Source organism: Artibeus jamaicensis, unplaced genomic scaffold, assembly GCF_021234435.1.
Source record: "Artibeus jamaicensis isolate MK-2021 breed Jamaican fruit bat unplaced genomic scaffold, CSHL_Jam_final contig_497, whole genome shotgun sequence".
In the NCBI taxonomy this organism is placed as follows: Eukaryota; Metazoa; Chordata; class Mammalia; order Chiroptera; family Phyllostomidae; genus Artibeus; species Artibeus jamaicensis.
The window spans coordinates 9,098,374-9,123,087 of record NW_026521863.1 but is presented as its reverse complement, the minus strand read 5'-3'; the positions used below and the strand labels follow the sequence as shown (position 1 = coordinate 9,123,087).

Below are 24,714 nucleotides of genomic sequence, written 5' to 3'. Positions count from 1 at the left end.
TAATTCCAGCATTATAGAAATTAATAATAAAGACATATCTCTTAAAATGTCTGTGTGTCTGGAAACTAAATCTTGCTTTACCAAAAAACACTGGATTAATTAGAAAATCAGGTTCAGGGATCCCAAGATGGCTGTGGAGTCAGTGGAAGTTACACTCACCTTCTCCCAGAGCCAAACTGAATTTACACCTAGATTCCAGAGCAGTTAACCTGACTGAACAATGGAAAGCTGAACAGAAGTTGTATAACCGAGGACCTAGAGAAGAAGCCACATTGAGATCGGTAGGGAGGCTGGGGGTGCAGAAGGGCTGTCCTCACACCCATGTGTGACTGCCAGGAATCCTGAGCGATACCTTGTGTACAAAGGTCCCCCCTCAGGAGCATGGGATCTCAACCCCACACCAGGATCCCCAACCCAGAGCACCAGAGTTGGGAAGAGGAGCCTGCATAACATCTGGTGGTGAAAATCATCAGGGATTCTGTTCAGCTGGGAGAGGAGAGCACCTGCTATAAACCCAGGTGCTCTCTTAAAGGGTCAGCACAAAGGATCTTGTCCCCAGACACTCACCCCAGGGCTACAGTAAAGGGAAGGCAACTCAAGGCACACTGGAGTCACACAGAGAAGATCTGGGTGGCATGGCCCCAGTGAGAGATCCAGAGGGTCAACCACCAAGGTTCCTGGGCTGAGGTTTCTGCAGGTTGCAGCCAGCTTGGCCTCAATCTACGGACTTTCCTTGGAAGGTTCTCAAGGAAAACCAACTGGGTAGACTCAGGGAGTGCCTAGGCAGCCAACAGGTAGAGGCCAATGTCAAGGTGCCTAGGGCTCAGAGCTTCAGGAAGCTGACCTTTGTACAACCTGGGCCTTCCCATGCGCACCCAGGCCCAGCTGAGGCAACTACAAATAGCAAATGGTTTGGTAGCTCCAGACAAATAGCCTAAGGCAAGTCATAGGCAGCATCTGACATTGACCTGCCCTGGAACACCTCCCAGAAGGACCCAGAACCAACACAACCAGTAGTTGGCTTCAGACCACATCAGAGCACAACCCAACTAGCCACACAAGTGGCTACTTCCTACACCATACACAAGAATAAACTAAAAATGGATTAAAGTCTTAAATGTAAGACTCAGAATCACGAAAATCCTGTAAGAAAACATAGGTGGTAAAATCTCAGACATTTTTGTAGCAATGTTTTTTTCTGATATGTCTCCTTGGGTAAGGGAAACAAAAGCAAAAATAAACAAATAGGACTACATCAAACTAAAAATGTTTTGCACAGCAAAGGAAACCATTAATAAAATGGAAAGATAACCCACTGAATAGGAGAATATATTGGCCAATGACATGTCAGATAGAGGGTTAAAACCCAAAATTTATGAAGAGCTCAGACAAATTAACACCAGAAATACAAACGACCTAATTAAAAATGGGCAGAGCACTTAAATAGACACTTCTCCAAGGAGGCCATATAGTTGAACAATAGATACAGGAAAAGTTACTCAACATCACTAATTGTCAGAGAAATGCAAATCAAAACCCAAGATAGCAAATGGAACCCCCATTCATTGTTGGTAGGAATGCAAATTGGTGCAACCAGTATGGAAACAGTATGGAGGTTCCTCAAAAAATGAAAAATGAAATTTCCTTATGACCTACCATTACCACTTCTAGGAATATGTCCAAAGAACTCTGAAACACTGATTCAAAAGAATATGTGCACCCCTGTGCTCAGTAGCATTGTTTACAATAGCCAAGACTGAAAAACAACCCAAGTGCCCATCAGTAGATGAGTGGGTAGAAAAGCTGTGATACATTTATACGATGGAGTACTATTCTGTCATAAAAAGGGAAAAGGAGGATATCTTACTTTTTGGAACACTATGGGTGGACCTAAAGGGTATTATATTCAGTGAAATAAGCCATTCAGAGAAAGACAAATACCATATGATTTCACTCACATGTGGAATCTAATGAAGGAAACAAACAAAACAGAAACAGAGATACAGAGAACAGACTAACAGCTGTCACAGGGGTGGGGGTGGGGAAGTGAATGAAAAGGTGAAGGGATTAAGCAGGAAAAAAAATTGCAGTTGCAGCATAGCCACAGAGATTTGAACTGCAGCATGGGAAATAGAGTCAATAATGTTGATATAACTGGGTATGGAACCAGGTGGGTGCTTGGTGTGGTGGTGACTCTGTGGAGTGCTCGCTTTTCTGGCCACTTTGCTGCACATCTCAAAGTGGTGTGGGGTGGTACTGAATGTAAACTGTGGTTGAAAAATTTTAGAAAATGAAAAATAAAAACAAGGAAGAAAATCAAATGGAAATATTTAGAATTTATCACCATTGAAAATAGTACATGTCAAAAAATTTAGGGGAGACGACCAAAGCAATTTTTAGAGGAAAATTTATACCATAAATATATTTATCAAAAATAAGAATAAATGGAGTATTACTTCCGCCAAGATGGAGGTGTCGGTGGAAACACCTTGCTTCCGTGCACAACCAAATCTAAGAACAACTATTTTTAACAACAGTAAACATAACCAAACCACACAGAAAATCGACAATACGGAGTCCAAAAAAAAAATGAAAAGTTCAGCTAAACTGGTAAGAGGGGTGAAGCCAGCAGCGGAGCTAGTTGACCAAAAAGATCCCTGACCTGGTAGTGCTAAGGCGCGGATGGCGGGCTAGCTACAGGAGCACACAGGGAAGAGGCCGGGCAGGCTGTCTGCGGTAGGTCGCACATCTTCGTGCAGATAAACCAGTGAAGAGGCGAGCATTGAGACCTCAAGGCGCGGGGCAGCAGGCTCGCACAATTCCGATCGGATAAACCTGCCGGGGTGAGAGGTGGGACGGGACAAACTGGGATAGCAAGGACCGCCATTGCTCCCTCTCTGACCCCGCCCCCACATACAGCGTCACAAATCAGCGACCTGGGTGGCCCCGCCCTGGTAAACAACTAAGGCTTCGCTCCTCTTAACGGGGAACAGACCAAAAGCGGCTCAAGAACAACTCAGAGCCCCAGAGCCGATAAATCTAAGCGATGAAGAAATAGCCAAACTTTCCGATGCACAGTTTGAAACACTGGTTATCAGGTTCGTCACAAATTAGAGAAACATATGAAAGCTAAACTAATTGAAATGAATGGTAATGCAAAGGAAACCAATAGTAATGGAAAGGAGATTGGGACTCAAATCAATGGAGTGGACCAGAAGGAAGAAAAAAATGATCAAACAGAAAAGAATGAAGAAACAAGAATTCAAAAAAAATGAGGAGAGGCTTAGGAACCTCCAGGACATCTTTAAACACTCCAACATCCGAATTATAGGGGTACCAGAAGGGGAAGAGTCACGAGTGGAAACCTTATTTGAACAAATAATAAAAGAGAACTTCCCCATTCTGGCAGAGGAAATAGACTTCCAGGAAATCCAGGAAGCTCAGAGAGTCCCAAAGAAGTTGGACCCAAGAAGGAGCACACCAAGGCACATCATCATTACATTAGCCAAGATTCAAATGAAGGAGACAATCCTAGAAGCAGCAAGAGATAAGGGGACAGTCACCTACAAAGGAGTCCCCATCAGACTGTCAGCAGATTTCTCAAAAGAGACCTTACAGGCAAGAAGGGGCTGGAAAGAGGTATTCCAAGTCATGAAATCCAAAGACCTACAACCAAGAATGCTCTATCCAGCAAAGCTTTCATTTAGAATGGAAGGGCAGATAAAGTGCTTCTCAGATAAGACCAAATTCAAGGAGTTCATCATCACCAAGCCCTTATTATATGAAATGTTAAAGGGACTTATCTAAGAAAAAGAAGATAAAAAAGATGAACAGTGAAAGGACAGCAAACTCAGTTATTAACAACCACACCTAAAACAAAAGCAAACTAAGAGGACAGCTAGATCAGGAGCAGAACCATAGAAATGAAGATCACATGGAGGGTTAGCAGCAGGGGGAGTGGGAGGGAGAAGGGGGGAGAAGGTACAGAAAATAAGTAGCATAGACAGTAGATAGAAAATAGATAGGGGGGAGGGTAAGAATAGTAGGGGAAATACAGAATCTAAAGAATTTGAGACATGTGTTCATGAACTAAAGGGGGGGAATGGTGGGGGAGGGGTATGCATGGTGGAGGGGAACGGAGGGGGGGAATAGAACAAATGTAATGGCATAGTCAATAAAAAAGTTAAAAAAAATAAAAAATAAATAAATAAATCCTTCTAAAAATATAAATAATAAGAATAAATGAAAACAAATAAGCTAAGGGTTCATCACATGAAACTTTAAAAAGTAACAAAATAGCAAACCCAAGGAAAAAATAGTGAAAACAGACAGAAATCAAGAGAATAGAAGAAGATGGAGAAGATTAATGAAGCCCAAAGCTACTTCTTTGAACAAAAATTAGGAAAATAGAGCTTCAGCAAGGCAAATTAAAGGGAGATAAATAGATACAAATACAAATTTCCAAGATACAATCCTTAATCAGCCAATTATTAAGCCTGAAATTAACTTAAAAATTTTCATTTGCATACAGGTAAATAGTTAAGAAGAAATTAATGTAAAGAGACTTTTTAATAATCCATTTTTGCAACCTGCTCTCCTGAAAGAAATAAAATATTCTCTCCCAAGTCTAGCATATTTTTTCATATATTGGTCAGTAGGAGTAAAAATCTAATTGAATTGGAAACAAATTATTCAGTAAATCAGACAAAATTATTTTCCTCATAACTTTTTCCAGGCAACATTACCTAACCCTTAAAGACTATTATAATATATAAGGACAATTATAAACACTCAAAATGCAAAATCAAACAAATTGAAAAATTGCTGAGGTTTCAAAACCTGCTGCTTTCTTCTACCTACTAATCTTGTCCCTCTTTAACACAGACCCACATTTCTCAATCCTCACCAGAAGGGTCTTTTATCAAACATTTAAAAATTGTTGTCCAACCAACTCCCTTTCCTAAAGAAGCCCCTCCTAATTGCACTGTAAGTCCTACGACCTCACCTTCCGCAAACTGGAGCAGATATACGGCTTTGGTTGGCCAATCATTCCTTCAGTCATTCATCGAATATGTCTTAACTGAACATACAACTTGAACACAAGAGATAAAACCTCTCTCCCTCATGGGGTCCACATTTCATGAGCGTAGATGACAAGATAAGTAAAATAAATGGTGTATTATGATGGAGACAGAGAAAAATAAAACAGGGAAGGAAGCTACACAGGGTTGTAATTATAAATGGGTGGATAGGAAGGGTCTCACTAAACAGCAGACAGTTGACTAAAAGAGCCTGAAGGTATATTCAAGGTTGGAGAATGGCCAAGGCAAAGGCCCTGACTTGGGACTAGGAGCGAGTCTGGCAAGTGGAAGGCATAGTCAGGAGGCCAGTGTGGCTGAGGCTGAGTGAACAATGGGAGGAAGGTGCCAGGACAGGAGGTCAGATGAGTTATGGTAAGGCAGATCATGCACGTCGCGGGTGGTCTTTAAACTATTGTTGTAAACTTAGCTTTCCTTGAAATGAAACAGACAAACATGGTAGGGTTTGATCTGACAAGTTAATGTTAAGAGCTCTGGCTCCAGGACTGAGAGGGACTGAGGGGAGCAAGACTTAAAGCAAGACACCAGCTAAGAGGCTACTGCAGTAACCCAGAGAAGATACTAGCATGTCTTAAACCAGAGTGATGGCAGGAGGGGTGGTGAGAAGTAAATAAATAAAGTGTTTGTTACCTTTTCACAGTGCCTGATTTAGAAAAGAGTATATGATACCGCTAATCAGACAATTCTGCCAGAAGTGTTGAAAAAGAGACTTGTGTGTTTTCTGGGATTTTAGCTATGAGCACAGTGCACACTTGGAATTAGCAGTGGCCACCTTGGTTACCTGCTGGAGACAATAGAGAAGATGGAACAGAGAAGCGGAAGGCAGAGTGCAGAGAGAGGGGGGACAAATTTTCCCACACCACCAAGGTCTGAACCAGACAGATTTAAAATGATGTACACGTGAATATGTCTTGTGAAATTTCAGAATTTCAAACGAATGCAGAGAATTCTAAAAGTTTACAACAGGGTAAAAAGGTATTATCTGAAGGTATTATCATTATCTAAAAAGAATGACATCAGATTTCTCATACGAACATAGGATATGAAAGGATATTGGAGCAATGCCTTTGAAGTTCTGACTAAAAATACATTTGTACATGAAATTCTGTGTCCAGTCAGACTCACAGTCATGGAGGCAAAATAAAGACAGTTTCAGAGATGTTTATTCCTTATGTACCATATATGAAAATATTGCTTAATAAAATAATTAAATAAACTGAAAATGAATTTAAGGAGAAAAACATGAGATACAAGATGAAAATAAAAATAAAGAAATTAACATTCAGGGAAGACTGAGCATATAATGGTGAAAAAAAACAAAGTACAAAATAAATGAATGACAATCTATTAAAACTGTTCTAAGTATAGATTTGTATTCCTAGTTCAATATCCCATGAATTGATTTTGCAGTCAACTTTGCTGTGTTTAGAGTTACACTTATTTTCAAGTTATGGTCTTATTGAAAAGAAAAAGAAATAATAAAATACTATTCATAATACAAATACAATCTATGGATATATAGACATATAAGGGCCCCTTTTCAATAGACATTTTTCTATTGTTGATTATATATATCCTCAATAACCCTTGTTTTATTTATTCCTACCTGAATTTAGAAAGTAAAAAATGTGAAATTAATTCCATAAGATTAAAATAACTTACCTACATAGAAAAACATAAGGAATTATCAATGTGACTGATTTAGAAAGGAAAGTTATTTTATAGAGATGCCTACCTGATGCAAGAATTTCCAGCAAAGTTCATCAAAAAAGAAATGACTGGTGCCCTCCATAGCTAGTTTTTCTCTCCTCCCTCCAGGAAAACCTCCAACCCCATAGGTTTGGAGAGGCCATGTGACGAGTTCTGGCCTATGGGCTCTGGGTAGATGTAAGGTGTGGACACTTTCAGTTTGGAGAAAGGTATGCGCACTCCACACTCCCTTTTCTTGTCATGGCAAACCTTGAAGCTGCCTTTGCTGTGGTGGTGCTACAGGGCATCAGGGCTTCACTCAGTTGCACCCCTGAGTGACTATGCGGAGTAGAGGTGCCTTCCTCTCTCATATCAACCAGCTCTGAATGTATTGTGTGAATAAGAAATGAAAGTTTACTGTGTGAAGCCACTGTGATTTCAAGGTCAATTCACTACAACAGCACCGTTAGCCTAGACTGACAAGAGTTACTTGGGCATCGTGAACTGTTAACAAAAGTCGTTTCTAAATTTTTCAAAGTTATGTTTAATTTTTTCCTGTGTAACCTGACATATACACAAAGTAGTTAGTCCCTATTCTGAAGACTTTAATTGGAAGGTGATTTTATTAGGAAAGGCACTGTTAATTCTACAGAATATACTACACTCAGGGGAAATGAAACACCTGTCAACAAGAAACCATTTGCTCCCAGAGTAGGCTTATCTCTCCTACCCATTCCACCCACCTTCTATAAAGAATAAATGTGAAAAACTTTCTGGAAAAGCACTATATTGATTTGTGAAAATAACTTCAAAAGATTTTGTGATTTTCCGCTACTACTCTTGGTTTTGCAATGCGATTCTGTCCCTTAGAAAGCTATCTTCATATTTTTGAATAAAAATTAAGAAAGTACAAAAATTTTAACCAGAAAAAAATACCATCTCAAATATGAACATGCCTTCTCAGTAATCTGAAAAGCTTGCAAATTCTGTTTCAAAAAATAACCTCTGTATAATCATTTCTTCAGCCAGCCAATTCTCCATTTGTAATCCGGTTGTCCCCATTCCTGTTCAAACTGGCATATTTTGTGTAAAAAATTACAAGCCTTCAAGAAGAAAACATATGTGGTCATCTATTCCCATACTGCCAGCACACAGGATTTTAACATAGAGCTTATTCTAAAATAAGCCAAGAAATCCTAGGAGTTCCAGTTATTTTTCCGTTAGAGGTATGAGACTTGGCATCACATGTTTCTGTTCTGGAAAAAGTCCACTGACACTCTGAATCACCTGGGGACATAAAGTAACATGAAGTAGGTCTTAGAATACAACTCTCATGGGCACAGCAAGAAAAAAAGAATAAGACAAATAGAACCTTGTTTTCAAGATACGTTCACATAAAACTTCAAAATATTCACTGCCCAATACCAAAATGTCAAAATAATTAGACAAGCAATCTGTACCTGAGAATTCTGTGAAGACTGTGGGTGAGACTGTAAAAAAGTAGAGCCACCGAGGGAAACAGTATGGTGGTTCTACAGAAAATTAAAAATGGAACAACTGTGTGGTCCATCCATTCCATTTCTGGGTATATATGCAAAAGCATCAAAAGCAGGGTCTCAGATTTTTATACCTTCATATTTACGCCAGCATTATTCACAACGGAAAAATGTGGAAGCAACCCAAGTGTCCATCAGTGGATAAATAAATAAGTAAAATGTGACATATACACACAATAGAATATTATCCAGCTTTAAAAAGGAAGGAAATTCTGCAATATGGATGCTACAACATGGAAGATCCTTGAGGATATTTTCGAATCCAGCAGGCATGAAAAGACAAATACTATATGGTCCCACTTATACAAAATACTTAGAATAGTCAAAATCATAGACAGAAAGTACAATGGTGTTTTCAGGGGCTGGGGGAGGGGTTAATGGAGTTTACATTAACTCCATTACAGTTTAATGGGCATAACCGTTCAATTCTCCAAGATGAAAAGTGTCATGTGGGTGGACGGGAGTGGTGGTACGCAGCAACATGAATGTGTTTGATGCCCCTGAACCATGCACTTCAGAGGATTCAGATGGTAAATTTTATGGTATGTGTATTTTATCACAGCTTTGTAAGTGAAAATAAAAAACAGAAGTGTCTGAAGAACTCAAAACAAGGCCATGAATTTAGACATATATGAACAAGAACTAAAGATACAGGATTTGCTCCTACTACGTTGACTTGGACTAAGAACTCTGCTTATAATGTACCAGAGTGACTCTATAAGCAACAGTCCTTTACTGTTGCTTAATGACAAGGGTGAAGGTGAAAAATATTTACATGCTTTTGCATCGAGTTGGAGGACATTTTATCATAGTCGCTGGTTCAAGACTTTCTCTTAGGGAAACATCTAGCTTGGCTAAAAAAAAAAGCCACACTAAGCCCCTTGTTGTAAAATCTGGAATCCTGAGTGCAGGAGGCAATGGGAGGAAGAGCTTCAAAACAAGAGGAAAGCAGTGTGATGGAAGTGACCCCGTGATATGAGTACAAGTAGGGAGCAGTGAAGAACCAAGCTTTGCCTTCTCGTTGGCTTCAGGTGGAACCAAGGCAAAAAATACACAAGGATGCCCACAGAATAAGTCATTGGGAATGTGTACAAATCACTGCCAGATGTGCTTCATTGTGAAAGGCCACGCATTTTGCAGGTTAGCGCCAGAGGCACAAAACCTCCAAGATGCACAGATGCCTCCGCTAATGACAGCGGTGCTTACTCATCACCACCATAACTAACATTTATCGAGTGCTTGCCTGTATAACAAATATTGGCCTAGGGGTTATATTCATATTAACCCATTAGTCCTCATGCCAACTTTATGAGGTACTATTATTATCTCCTTCTAACAAGTGAGCAAAAGAGGCACATGATGGTTTAGTAATGTGACCAAAGCCACACAGCCAGTAAGTGTGAGAGACAAGATTCAAACCCAGGCCACCTGAGTTAGACCCTGCCATCTCCACCGTTATGCTATGTTCCAATATTGTTCAAGGATGATGCTAAATGAGACCCTAGTCATCTAATTTGGTCATTGGTGATATAGTTGATTGTCATCTTCCATAAGGAGCATTAAGTTTCACATTACAAGAGGCCATAGAGTTCACCTAACCCAGTCCTTTAACCAGCGTGGGGTTTCCTGATAACCCACCTTTTCTGATGACAAGCCAGTCTTTTTCTAGATAGCCTCCATGATGGGGAGGCCCTTAACCTGAGGATCAGACAACATTCTACTAGAAATAATACTTGACAACCTTTGAAGATGGTAAAATCCACAGGGGAACCAGTTTTGTAAACCATCAGTGGAAGGTATGGGTATGAAAAGTACCACTTGAAAGTCCTCAGTGGAACATCAACTGTTATGGCAAATACAGAATTCTTTACCAGATTAAGCAACATGAGAATCCTGTTGACTGGGTTATACAATCTGTCTCATCAATAAATGCTTATCTTAGTACACACATATGGAACCAATGGGAATATGTGTGTGTGTATATGTATGTGTGTGTGTGTATATATATATGTGTGTATCTATATATACATATATATATGTATATGACACCTGAACAGCTAGGATATCCATCAAAACTAACTTTTTGACAGTGAGTTAGACAACTAGGACAGATTTTAACAACTACTCAAAGGGCAATGGTCACCAACAAGAATGATGGTAACAATTGGGTAATCAGTAACAATGTTTCAAAGACAATTGCAAAAAAACTAAAAGTGATAGGAAGTATATACTGGGAGAAAATAGTGATTATTGTTGCTGCTGTTTAGCTCATAGAGAAAAACAGCACAGATTACAGACCAGTATTTTTGGAAATTTTGCCAGAATGTCAGTAATATGCACAGAGTCCCAAAGGGATGCGCCCTCATATGTGGCCGTGGAAAGATGCTTCCCTCGCATCCCCAGCCAGCACAGGGTGGTACTGCATCTCAAAAAGCGATTAAACCAAAGAGGAAATGTATTTCCCAGTCGGGAGCTAAAACATATCATTCTTTTCAAGTCATTTTACAAACAGAAAATCAAAGAAACACCGAAAAAATTTACACATATTCAAAGAACTCCACCCCTGCCCAGATCATTAGTTTTGAACTTCAAAAGCAGGAACATTTTAAGTCAGGAATATGTATATTATAATATCAAATGTAAACATTTTATTTTAATGATTAGCAAATTTAGATCATAAATACCTCATGTCTAGAGCACTCATTTTACTATTGGGCATCTAAACACATAGTTCTTTATAAAAACAGATTTTTCATATAGTTATAACTCTATGGTACTTTCATAATTATAGTATATTCCTGATCACAGAGGTGGTCAAAAAAAGATAATACCATAAATAAATTGCTTTGCTAAACAACTCTCGTACTGAAAAGTAATCACCACCACAAATCCATTGTCAAGGGAAATCCAGGTCATATATGGTTGGTTATTTATCAGTACTGTTAGCTTCCATCTGCCTTAATCCTAACCTAGTGATAAATATACCTAGGCTATTATAAGTTGGTTCACAAATTAGAGTACCAAAGTTGAGTACAGGCCCTTCGTGTCATAAATATCACTAACAAATTAATTTTGAAGTATTTTAAATCACCTACCAAAGAGCTATGAGCTTCTTCGTCCCAGTTATATTGCCTGTGATCTGTACAAGAAAAAGACAAGAAAGGAGGTCGTGAGACTTCTCTCTGGACTCAACTGCCCGGGAGGGACGTCAACCCCAAAAAGAGGCAACAGAACAGAAACTTTGTCACCATTGTAATTGCTACCCAGTGTCTGTCCTGCAGAACGAGACAGAAAGTTCTATCTCATAGAAAAGAAGACCTGCGTAGTAAACCAGCAGGAAATCATTGAACTAAGATCCCTAGAAATTAAATACTTTCTAAAAAATAAAGTGAAAATAATATTGTAATTCTTTTTAACAGTCATCAAGATACATTTTTAGTTTGCTTTTAAATAACAGGCACTCCTTGCATTATTGTGCTTCACTTTATTGAACTTCACAGACACTTTTTTCTACCAAATTGAATGTTTGTGGAAACCCTGGGCAGAGCAAGTCTATTGCCGTCATTTTTCCAACCAGCTTGGATAATGATTAACATTTTTTAGCAATAAAGTATTTTTTTAATTAAAGTAGGCACGGTGTTGCTTTATACACGATGCTATCGCTCACTTAATAGACTACAGTATAATGTGAACATAACTTTTATATTCACTGGGAAACCAAAAGATTCATCAGACTCGCGTTATTGAGATATTCACTTTATTATGGTGCCTTGGAACTGAACCAGCAGTGTCTCTGAGGCATGCCAGTGCCTTGAGCAGCACGCACTTGGATTTAGGACTTCCATCTGCTTTCCTGGAATTTGGCCATGGGAAAATGTTTCCTGTTAGTCATAATAATTTTACTTATTGACTAAACCATATATTTAAAAAAGTACAGATTTTTTTAAAACTTTATTTTTAAAAGCATCTTTAAGGCTTACAGTAAAATTGAGAGTAAGGGGCAGATCTGTCCCATGCACCCCTTCCCCCCACACAGGCATAACCTCCATCCTCATCAACATTGTTCACCAGAATGGTACATTTTTACCAAGGATGGACCTCCACTGACACATAACAATTACCTAAAGTCTGAGATATTCAGTGATACCACGTTTTTGCTTTAATTTGCATTTCCCTGGTGGTATACAATTTGGAGCATCTTTTCATTTGCAATTTGCCTGTGTATATCTTCTTTGGTGATGTGTTGGTTAAGGCATTTGGTCCATATTTTAATTGGATTGCTTTTTTTGTTGTTGTTGATTATTAAGAGTTCTTTGTACGCATGTATTTAGGGTAACAGTCTTTTAGCAGATATGTCTTTTGCAAATATTTTCTCCCAGTTGGCAGCTTGTCTTCCAATTGTCTTTATATTATTTTTCACAGAGCAGAAGTTTTTCATTTTAATGCAGTCCGCCTTATCATTTATATCTCTCATAGATTGTGTCTTTGGTGTTGTACCTAAAAAGTATCACAGTCATCTTGGTTTTCTCCTGTGTTACCATCTAGGAATTTTATAACATTGTGTTACATTTAGGTCTATGATCTATTTTCAGTTAATTTTTGAACAGTGTAAAAAGTATGTGTCCAAATTTATTTTTTATGTGGATGTCCAATTAATTGTTCCAGCCTCACTGTTGAAGAGACTATTTTTGCTCCATGGTATGGTCTTTGCTTCTTTGCCAAAGATCAATCGATTATATTCATGGGGGTTTATTTCTGGGCTCCATTCTGTCCCATTGAATTATTTGTCTGTTCTTTTGCCAATACACCATGGTTTGGATTACTGGAGCTTTACAGCAAGACTCAAACTTGGGTAGCATCAGTCCTCCAACATTGTTCTTCTCCTTCAACAGTGTGTTAGCTATTCTGCATCTTGTATCTATTCCTATAAAGCTTATAACCAGTTTGTCAATATCCATAAAGTAAATTGCTCAATTTTAACTGTGATTATATTCAATGTATAGGTCAAATTGAGAAGAACTGACATTTTGACAATATTGAGTCTTTCTATCTAAAAACATGCAATATCCATTTATTTAGTTCTTTTTTTATTTTACTCATCAGAGTTCTGTAGTTTTTCCCTTTTAGATGCTGTATATGTTTTGTTAGATTTATATCTATTTCATTTTGGGGGGTATTAATGTAAATGGTATTTTGTTTTTAATTTCAAGTTGTGTTTATTGCTGGTATATAGGATATTAATCAATTTTTATACACAAACTTTGTATCCTACAATCTTGCTATAATTGTTTATTAGTTTCAAGGGTTTTTTTCTCTTGATGATATTTTGGATTTTCTGCGTAGATAATTTTGTCATCTTCAAACAAAGACAGTTTTATATCTTCCTTCCCAATCTGTATACCTTACATTTTCTTTTCTTGCCTTATTGCACTACCTAGAACTTCTAGTATAATATTGAAAAGGAGTGGTGAGGAGACATCCTTGCTTATACCTGATCTCAGTGGGAAATTTTCAGATTTTTATCATTAATTATGACATTAGCTGTAGGTTTTGTGTAGATTGTGTTTATCGGTTTGAGAAACTTCCCCTTTTTTCATACTTTACTGAGTTTTTATCCTGAATGGATGTTGGTTTTGTCAAATATTTGCTCTGTATCTGTTGATATAATCATGTGATTTTTCTTTTGTAGTCTGTTGGTATGATGGATTACATTAATTTATTTTCAAATGCTGAATCAGCCATGTTCAGACCAAAATAAATCTCACTTGGTCATGGTGCATAATTTTTTAACGTTGTTTTGAATTGGTTTGCTAATAGTTTGTTGAGGATTTTTGTATTTATGTTCATGAGAGATATTGGTCTTTAGTTTTATTTTTTCTGTAATGTCTCTAACTGATTTTGATGTTAGGGTGACACTGACCTCATTCCTCTGGAAGAGATTTTAGAGGATTAGTGTCATTTCCCCCTTAACCCTTTGGTGGACTTTACCATTGAACTCACATGGGCCTGATTCTTTCTGTTTGAGAAGGTTATTAATTATTGATTCCATTTCTTCAATAGATAGAGACCTATTTTAAACCTATATATATGTATCTAACAATATAATGAGATGATTGAAAATCATAATCTGCAAAGGATATTTTTCAAGAAGGTCTGTTTTTTAATAATGCAATTTTTGAGTAGCTGGCTTTTATAACTGTTAAATTTTTTCTCCAACTTTTTATTTTAAAAATGTTCAAAACTATAGAAGAACTGCAGGAATAGTTAATGACAAATGCCTGGATAGTCATCAGCTAGATTCCAAAATTTTTATCATTTTGTCACATTTGCTTTATGTCTCTATCTGTGTATGTATATATTCTGCCAAATAATTTGATAACTACTTGTAGACATAAAGATGTTTCACCCCTAAATACTTGAGTATGTACCTCCTAAGAACAAACACCTTACCATAATTACACAATGAACACAACTGGAAATTTTTAAATGAGGCAATACAGTGATCTAATATGCAGTTCAAATTTCCCCAGTTGTCTCAGTAAAGTCTTTTCAATCTGGGAGATTTATATTTTATTTTAAATCCAGGGTTCAACCAAGGATCATTATTATGTACAGGGTGGGGCAAAAGTGGGTTTACAGTTGTTCATATGGAAAATAATACAGTAATAAGTAATAACATAAGAAAAAACTCTGCTTTGCATACTCACAACTATAAACCTATTTTGCTCCACCCTAGATATTAACATGTGTATATAGTTTCTTTTGTCTTTGATGACTGACATTTTCATAGAGCCAGGGCCAGTTGCTTTGCATAATGTTCCTCAAACTGGACATTTGTGTAATTGTTCCCTCACAATGAGACCGGGTTAAACATTTTTTGTCACAGGTACACAGTGTGAAATTGGGATGTTTCCCTTCCTTTTATATATTAGTAAAAGCACAAAACAGATGAAATTAACATTTTCTTTCAATCCCTCAATAACACTTAGTGATTATCTCCTATAAAGTAAATTTAGTGTTACAATTTACAATTTATAAAATGCTTTGACATGGATTAATTTATTCAATTTGTACAACAATGCCATGTATTTTTAGTCATTTTTCATCTTTTTTAATGGAAATTCATCCAAGTTTATATAACCAGTAAGACTATGTCTATAGCCAAAATTTAAGTGTAGAAATGCTGTAAATAGTATAGAGTAAGAAGCCCTCTATTTTCATGTCAAATAAATCTAGACATTTTTTGTCTTCTACAATCTGCACTCCATATTGTCCCAAGTTTGTGCCTTACAGTTCTCACCTTCCTATGTTAAATTACAAGACAATGTGACATTACCCCATATTTAAACATTTTTCAACTATACTGATCTGAAATTATAATAGCCAAACCAGAAACAATGTAAAAGTAGACAAATGTTAGCTATGTTGAATGCCAAGTCATTGGCTTTTGCCCATGTCTATCTCTTTGCATTTGGTGTCCCTAGTAATACACTAGCTCTTCCTTTTTTCCCAAATGAGATTTTATGTCCCTTCCTTCTATTTTACAAAGCAGTGAAAATAGCATTGTTTCATGATGTAGTGATCAGCATTTGTATGGGAATTTCTCAGCATTTTAAATGACTTAGTTTTACTTCTTTTTTTTTTTACCCCTGGACCTCACAGTCTCAGTAATGTTTAGCTTAGGGTCAAGAAAAGTTTGAGTATTGGTTTATGTAATTGATTCGTAACCAATAGCGTGACTATCTAAGTAGACATTCCAGCCAGAATGTGCACAAACAGGTTTTCCCACTTTCTATGTCAAGGGCACTGATGTGGATAAGAACCAGACCACTTTTTTAATAATACTAAAATTTATAAAGTAAGATCTCCCACGATCAGGCAAGGGTGACTACAGATGCTTGTCTGGCCTTCAGACTTCGACATACTATCTAAGCCATTTAAAGAAATAGGGGGTTATTTTCCACTGATAAAAACCACTTTACCACCTCCAGAAAGCCTCAAGCTGAGATGACAGATCAAAATCCATTTACTCTTTCATCCATGGACCATTTTCCTAACACTCAATGATTTGAATATTTCATTTCACAGTAAGAGTAATTTCAAATGCTTGAATAATGAGTGTGATGCCATTGTCCTTGTCCACTGCTCAATTTCATAATGAAACAGAGACATAGTCCTGAAAATACCCAATAAGAAACAAAACACTCTTTTAAGCTTTCATACAGTTCTATAAATGTAGCATCATTTTCTTTTAAATTGGCATATTATGCGCCTCCTTAAAGAAAAAAATCTATATTTTTATCCAAGGAAAAGCATTATTCTCATTCTTCTTTTGAATTAGATTTTTTAAATTTTATTTTATTGATTATGCTGCTACAGTTGTCCTGATTTTTTCTCCAGCACCCCCCACTCCCTCAGGCAATCCCCCCACTATTGTTCACGTCCATGAATTCATTTTCTAGGTCAAATAAAGCAAAGAAAGATGCATTTGATGGTAATGCCTCCACTATATAAGTTATAGCCAGACAGAAAGAGTGATGAAAAATATTACAGCTGTGAAGCCTTTAATAGAACATGTATCTTTCATTTTTTTCCTCACAAACCTCAACAGACTCCTGTTATCTTCAAATAACAATAAGAGAGACTGCCTGCAGTTAATTTAATCACCATGATTTCCCAAGGAATAAAGACGGATGTCTATTGAAAATTATTTCAATTATGTCTTGGCAAATTAGTTTAAAACTGTTAAAATTACTACTTTCAATATTATATTAACCTCTACCAGGTGTTATTAGTTATTCTCACAATCCCTCTTGAGAAAAAAATGACATCGGTGTCCAATTTTTTTATTCAAGAAAAATTCAACTTTGAGATGTCACAAGTATTTTTAAAATTTGGCTCATCACAATCTACTTAAGGCTTAATCTAACCCTTTTGTCGTATATCCTGAGAAGCAATTTCTCAGCTTAAAAGCAAAAACATGGCCAAAGTTCATTTTTATTGAATCACATAAAATCAAACTAACCACTTGAAAATAAAGTAGACAATAAGGAGAGAGAAAGATCTCACAACAATAACAGTGACGAGAATAACAGTGGCCACCCCTCCAAAGCTCTAATTATGGTTTAGTTGCCCCAGCATGCTCTAAATGCTGTATGTACATTATCACTGTTCGCACAACCACCTTGTGAAGTCGGCCCTGTCTCTATTTTCATTTAACAGATGACTACGACTGCCCTGAAATCAGTTCTAGCTGCTGTCCTCTGCTTGGTGGACACTGCCACCCACTGCTCACAGGTGACTGCTTTCGCTGCCCCCAGCTTCCTCTAGACATCCCCCTACAAACATCTGTTTCTAATACATGGGTGAGGACTGTCCAGTGCTTTCCCTTGACCACATTTCTCCCTCCAGACCCCACAGGCACTCCAGACAAGGGGCTGGGTGGAAAAGATACAGGACAGGGAGGGTCTGAGTGGACACCTCCACACCCACAGCCATGCCTCCCTTCAACCCTGCCAGGCTCCTTCGCCCATCTTCGCTTTCCCTTGGACTCTCCCACCAGTCCAGCTCCCCTGGTGGTCTCCAGTCCATCAGTCAAGTCTGTAATGTCTCAACCACAACTGCAGAAAAGTTCAGCCCCTTTCCCCAGGGCTCTTTGATCCCACGCAAGGCACCGGCCTTGGCTCTGTGTCCCTGGACATCCCGAAGGGCTCTGTGGTTGTCTGAACACTCTCTGCCAGGCAGGAGGTGACCCCACTCTGAGGGGCAGGAGCACGCTAGCAGCTGGTTGGCTGCAGCTTCGCATTGCAGATCCTGTTGGCAGATTCTCATCCTAGCTCAGCTCAAAACTCCATGCTCCAAATTATTGGCTCTATAAAGGAGGCAAAATTCACACCTCTCCAACTTTTCTGTGTTTTGATTCTTGATATGTTGTGAACTCCATATACATTTGATGAAGATGAAGGGAAGCACAAGGAGAGAGAAAAGAAAGGGAAAAAGAAGGAAAGGGGGCCTTTGGTGTGAGCAGTTTTGATGGTGTGTTACTGAAGAGAGTTGGAGCAGCCAGACCAGGCAGCAGGAGGCGGGGAGAGAGGCCCGCCATGAAGGAGATTGTGAAGGAGAGAGGAGAATACCAAGCACAGAACTCACTTCTCAGCTCTCCCCTCTCTGCTTTCCTTTTCTAGAGACCAATATCACCTTTCACCTCATTAGCCCACCTTAAAACTCCACCCCATACTTGAGAAATACCCACAAGTAGATCTGTTTGTGTCACCTGCACCTAGAAAAAGTGTCCTCCTGTACCTCTCTTTGACCAAAACGTGCATGCGGCACACAACACTCTTTACCTGAATATCTGTGCCAGTGGTTTGGGGTAAAGGCAAAGGCGCATTAAAGAAGCTGACAGCTCCTCTCCCCCTACCTCCTGATAGTGGGAGGGAAGGGTGAGTTGGGTACAGATGCTGGATGTATACTATGCCACGAAGCTTTCCCCTTCTCTTCTTTATTGGTGTAAAGTCACTACATTTCTAGTTGTATGATTTTTCTTGCATGGAGCAGTCTTCTGATTCACTACTACTACCGTGGGCATATTTTTATACCCGAAGTTGACACGTGTGTCCAACGATGGTACCGACTATGGAGCAATGGAAGGGACAGGGTCTGTTCAGGACCACGTTCTTACCCCAAAGTGACTCTGCCAAGACAACAGCATCTATTCCACTTTTTAGAAAAGAAAATTATTTTTGATATTAAAAACATATATTTTCATTATTATAAACTTAAAATGCAAAAGAAAAAGGTTAGTAGCAGAAAACAAAAACCACTCATACTCCCGAAATCCAGAGACAGACGCTCTTAACTTGTGTATTTCCAGCTCCATTTTCTTCTATTCATTTGGAAAATTTGCACTGTGACAAGGGTGTTATGTACGAGTGCACAGCTTTGTGTCTAAAAGGCCTAATCTGAGGGCTCTGCCCAGATGGAGATTAGTGCTAATAGTTGAGCTACTTGACAAGTCACATTGAGATCTTTAATCACAGCAGAGTCCTGACATCCCACCCACTTTATCAGGCATGTAGGAGATTTGGGACAGCTCTCTAATGAGCCATAAAGCTCTGAGGCACATTCGTTTCTTATCTCAGTTGTTGAGTGCAGGCCCTAGGGCCCAGAATAATGGGAAAGTCCATGTTCAAAACCAGCACATCAAGCACAGATGTGCTTTTGAGGACAAGACCAGACCTACTTTTAAGGTTCACTGACTGGAGCCATCTCCAACATGTCATTGGTTAACATTTCTTTGTTCTTAGGGAATAAGCTACGTAAGTAGCAGAATGCAAGGATTGTTGAAGTCAGAATTCCTTGCTCATAGGAAAATTCAGGATTCAGGATCATCTGACTCAATTTACAGAACTGTAAAAAGTTTTTTTTCTTAGAAAAAAATTTAAGAACACCTTTAAAAATACATGTTAGCCCTGGCTGGTGTAGCTCAGTGGATTGAGCGCGGGCCTGCGAACCAGAGTATCGCGGTTCGATTCCCAGTCAGGGCACATGCCTGGGTTGCAGGCCAGTTCCCGGCAGGGGACGCATGAGAGGCAACCACACATTGATGTTTCTCTCCCACTCTTTCTCCTTCCCTTCCCCTCTCTCGAAAAATAAATAAAGAAAATATTTTTAAAAAAATACATGTTAATGACATTTCATCTAGGTACCACTTTCACAATTTCTCCAACTATTCCCAAACTGTCTTTTTAAAGTTGTTGTAGAGAACTTCTTACTAATAATTTAAACTGAATTTAATCCGGCAACTTAATGTCAGCTTCCCAAACACTGCATGAGTTACTATAGTCAATTACAAAAGCTCAAGTTCAGAGCACATTTTTTGTGTTCATATAAGAAACAGTCTGTACCCAGTTAATTCAACTGAAAAATGAGGCCAAAGAAAGCAAAAGAAATGGAGATCAAACCTTTATTTAAAGAATGAAGAAAGGGCCTGTTCAGGGTCTCTTCTCCTTTCAATAAAGAACAAGTAATTCCTATAGAAGTCACTAGCATCAGCAGCTCACACATGTGCACACACATGTGCAGTCAAAGGAAGACAAAGTGTGTCTATGTGTCTCAGTACTCATCTCAGAAGCTCTTGGGAAATGCTGCTACTACTTTCACAGAAATGGCGTGAACTTTCGTGACTTGAAATGCTCTCGGCAGCCCTGGGAGTCGGTTGGGAGAGAGCAAAGCCCAAACGGGTGGCTGAGTTCTGAGAGCAGGCGTATCTAGAGACAGATGTGCTTGCTTTGTAGTTCATGGTGAAAATTAATGTTGCCAGCAGTCTCTTCTTTGTATAGTTAAGTTACTGCTAGATGTGCAAGCATGGTAATAACTTCCAGTAACACTACATCCTACTGGCCAAGTCACCCGCTGCAGAGATGTGACTGGCTCAGGGCCAGAGGTCTTGTCACAGTAGGAACTGGTCCTGTGTCTCCCTGTGCCTAAGGGTCACAAAAGGAAACAGTTTCTAATGAACAGAACCAAAATTAAATTGAGGGGAAATCCTTTCCAATTTTAAAGCTTATAGTTAAAAGAAACATGGGAGAGAAACTTTAAAAATCTACAATACCAGTAATTAACTGCAAAGCCAATAAAGTTTTTTCTAAACACTCAATAAAAATGAAAAAACAATTCTGATCAACTTATGCTAGAAGACAGACTGAATTAGTTTTCTGTGATCTCTAGCTAAAACACCTTTACAAAATCATTATCATACAAAGAAGAAGCCAAATATGCAGCTAAACATGAAGGGGAATAATTTAGATATGTCAGGCAGCTCACTTTAAAGTTATCTTATTTTCATAAATAATGTGCTATTTCTGGCATTTTGTCAGTTTTTTTAATTTATTGTCATTTCTGTCATGCCTTTCAAATATTGTTTCTTATAACTCTCTTTGTAATTTTGTATTATTTCCCCTTTTAAAAAAAGGCCCACCAAATCATATAAGCTTTGGGCCTCACAAAATCTGGATCCTCCCCGGGCGTGCCTGATTTCTTGTGTTGCCACTGGCCTCAGCAGGGCTTTGTTAAATGATGGGGAAGGGGGTGGGGAGTGCTGTGTCCACATTTGGGCCATTATCTCCTGGACCCAGACAAGGGTGGTAGCCGGAAATTTGCAAGGTTCTCCAAGGAGCATGAGGACCTGGAGCACAAGAGTAGAAGCTCTATGATCCCTGCACCCCTCCAACCCTGAAACATTAGTGTTGTGTTTTGTTAAGTATGCCTGCGGGTTTCCTGTTCTCCAAGCAACCAAAGCATGTGTTTAATCTGCAGCAAAGAAGAGCTGCATTCCCACACTTGCCAGGAGCTTTAAATCCAACTGGCTGGTCCTCAGTCCAAGTCAGATGCTCAGTTGCAATAAACAATATTTATATTATATGCTTAAAGGCATATCTATTACTATGAATGTCAGAGTTATTTACTGCTCAGAGTGCTGAGACTTCAGGATGTCTGTGATTCCCTAAAATTGTATGCAGAATGTAACGTGTGCTCATGAGTACAGCTTTCATCCATCTCAGACTGGTCTGGTCCATGACATGTAAAAATTAGTGATCCCTAATACACAGTCCAAGAATAAGTGCCCCCAAGGAGATGGAAATAAAAAATAAAAATAAATAATACTACTTTATACCTCTAAAAGATAAAAAAAATTACTCTTTTTTAAAATCCATTTCTATAGTCAGGTAGGCCAGCAGAACCATATTTCATTGATTTACAGTGAGAAATTCTGAAAGATGGCCCAGTGAAACAAAGGATATTTTAAAAACACCATTAATTTCATTATATAGTGTTGTATTTTTAAGAACTGAACTGTGCAAGCCCCAAGTTCATATGTTGAAGCCCTAGCCCCCAGTGTGAAGGTATTTGGAGACAGGCCTTTGAGAAGTAATTAGGTCATGAGGCTGGAGATCTCGCGATGAGATTAGTGCCCTTAGAGAAGAGACGAGAGAGAGATCTACTCTTTCTCCACCCTGTGAGAAGATGGCCTTCTTCAAGAAGATGGCCTCCTGAAAGCCAGGAAGAGAGTCCTCACCAAAACCTGACCACACGGGCACCCTGATCTGGAACTTCCCCAAACTGTGAGAAATAAATGCCAGTTGTCAAGCCACCCGGTCTATGGTATTTTGCTTATGGCAGCTTGAGCCGACTAAGGCAGTCACGATGAGGCAAGACCTATGGAAGACAGTTCTCTCACTTTTAGTGGAGAAAGACTTGGGCATCTCATTTTATCTTACAGAAGATGTGATTGAGTGTTTGTAATTAATTATTTCCTACCCTTTGCACCGAGTGTCATAAACTTAGAATGGAATCTGTCATTGTAATCTAGTAAAGGTCTAGAACCTTCCCACATATACTTCGTATATTAACTTCACTCCAAGATGCCTCTTACTTTTCATACTAATTCTTCCTTTTGTTCCAATTTTTCTCATCCGTTTGCTTATAATTTTATTATATTTTGCTATATGCTTATATTGCATGGTACCTTGAGTCCTTTCAAAAACAAGGCAGGTAAAAAGTAAGAGTATAAATCAATAATGAATAAATGAATGACATTTCCATTTGAGAATTAAAAAATACAAATGTTCATAGCTGCATTTGCAATTATATGCAAGTATTTACTTGAAGAAACTTAATTTATCTCAACCATCCTCATAATCCTACAAAAATAATTTTCCTATTGAAGGGGTCCTAACCTTGGGCTCACGGACCCACCGTCTGTGGACAGAAATCAGGGAGTCTCTAGACTTGATTGAGGAAACTATATTATCATTTTCACTGATCTCTGACTAAGATTTAACATTTATTTCAAGATAAGTACTGGCAACCAACCACAGAAGTATTAGCAGGATCTCTGATTCTGTTTCCCATAGAACTCACAGGTGTTCTCATCTCCCATTAAGGTTCTTGCGACTAGACTCAAACCTCGGTCCTCCAACACTTGGTTCTCGAGCAATTTGGTTCTCAGCTAAATTGTTCACAGAAAAAAAAGTGACTCAGTTGTCTAATGAAACTTTGGGTCTTGATTTCCTACCCGACAACCCTTTCATGCTGATGCCTATATGAGTGTTCACACATCTCTAGGGCTACAAACAGAAGGGATCTGGTTTTCTAACAAATCACTTCTCAAACAGTTTTCCGGAATGAATTAAGTTTGAGAACAGAGATTCCACTGTATTTTCAAATATCACTTATATTCATCATCACTATTCAAATGTCATTATACTTGCTGCTATATTGTTATTTATTGGATAAATAAAAAAGGCATATATATTACTGTATCATAAATTTGTATTATATTTTATATATTTGATTTCTTTAAAATCCTTTCTATTTTGTCTTAGACTACTGAAAAGGGGTCCATAGGCTTCCTCGGACTGTCAAGGGTGTCCAGGGCATAAAAAGAAGGTAAAACTATGACAAACAAACTGCTCAGGTACCATTTCACAGAGTATTTACAAATGTCTAACTTAGATCTATACTTGGCTCTTGTACATACAGGGAACATAGGAGCTGCATGAATCTTCTAGTCCCTTTGACAATATAAGGTCACAATAAGCTCACACAGAGGAAGTCTATTTCTTAAGTCTGCAGCTGTACTTCTGAAAAGGCATTTAACAGCTTTGTGAAATTTGGAGTTGATGAGGTTTTTTTTCCTTTGCTAAATCCCTTTGCATTTTCTACCCAGCCCCCCAACTCCCTCTTCTAGGACAGCTGTCAGTCTGTCCTCTGTATCTATGAGTCTGTTTCTAGGTTGTCTTTAGCTTAGTTTGTTAATTAGATTCCACATATAAGTGAAATTATATGGTGATTACCGGAGGGAAGGTGGGGAGAGGCATTGTAGGAGAGGCGCTGAGACAAATGGTGATGGAAGGAGAATCAACTTGTGGTGGTGAACACACAATAAAATATATAGGTGATGTATTATAGAATGTACACCTGAAACCTATATAATTTTCTTAACCAATGCCAACCCAATAAATTCAATTAAAAAAAATTTTTTAAACTTCAGGCCAGAATTTTCTATCACTGAGAGAGAAAAAATTGACTTCATACCTAAATTACTTAAAATGCTTATTAAGAAGCAGCACATTTGACTCAATTATGTAAAGACTCATGATCTGTTTTGCAAATTATCCAAGCCCCTTTCTTTTATTCTTTCTTCCTCCTTTGTGTGTTAGGCTTTTTAAAATTTTTGTCAGACACTTTGGCACTTTTAGCACAATTGGAATAGGGCAAGAATAAGGAAGTAAAACAAAAGGCTGTCAGTATACTTACTTCCTACACACTTAAAAATTATTTTAGTTACTGCTGTGACATTTGCAAAT

At 38.3% G+C, this 24,714-nt stretch overlaps 1 protein-coding gene across 7 annotated transcripts in view; it reads right to left on the bottom strand.

Moving 5' to 3' along the window:
* IPCEF1 (interaction protein for cytohesin exchange factors 1) overlaps nucleotides 1-24,714 on the bottom strand; it is a 154,849-nt gene that overhangs the window by 96,629 nt on the left and 33,506 nt on the right. For 3 of the 7 annotated variants that reach the window (XM_053668683.1, XM_053668682.1, XM_053668685.1), the window contains one exon: nucleotides 11,440-11,483. The exons of the other annotated variants lie outside the window; for them this stretch is intronic. The gene's annotated coding sequence lies outside the window, so the exon portion shown is untranslated. The remainder of the gene's footprint in view (nucleotides 1-11,439; nucleotides 11,484-24,714) is intronic. 7 annotated transcript variants of the gene reach the window in all.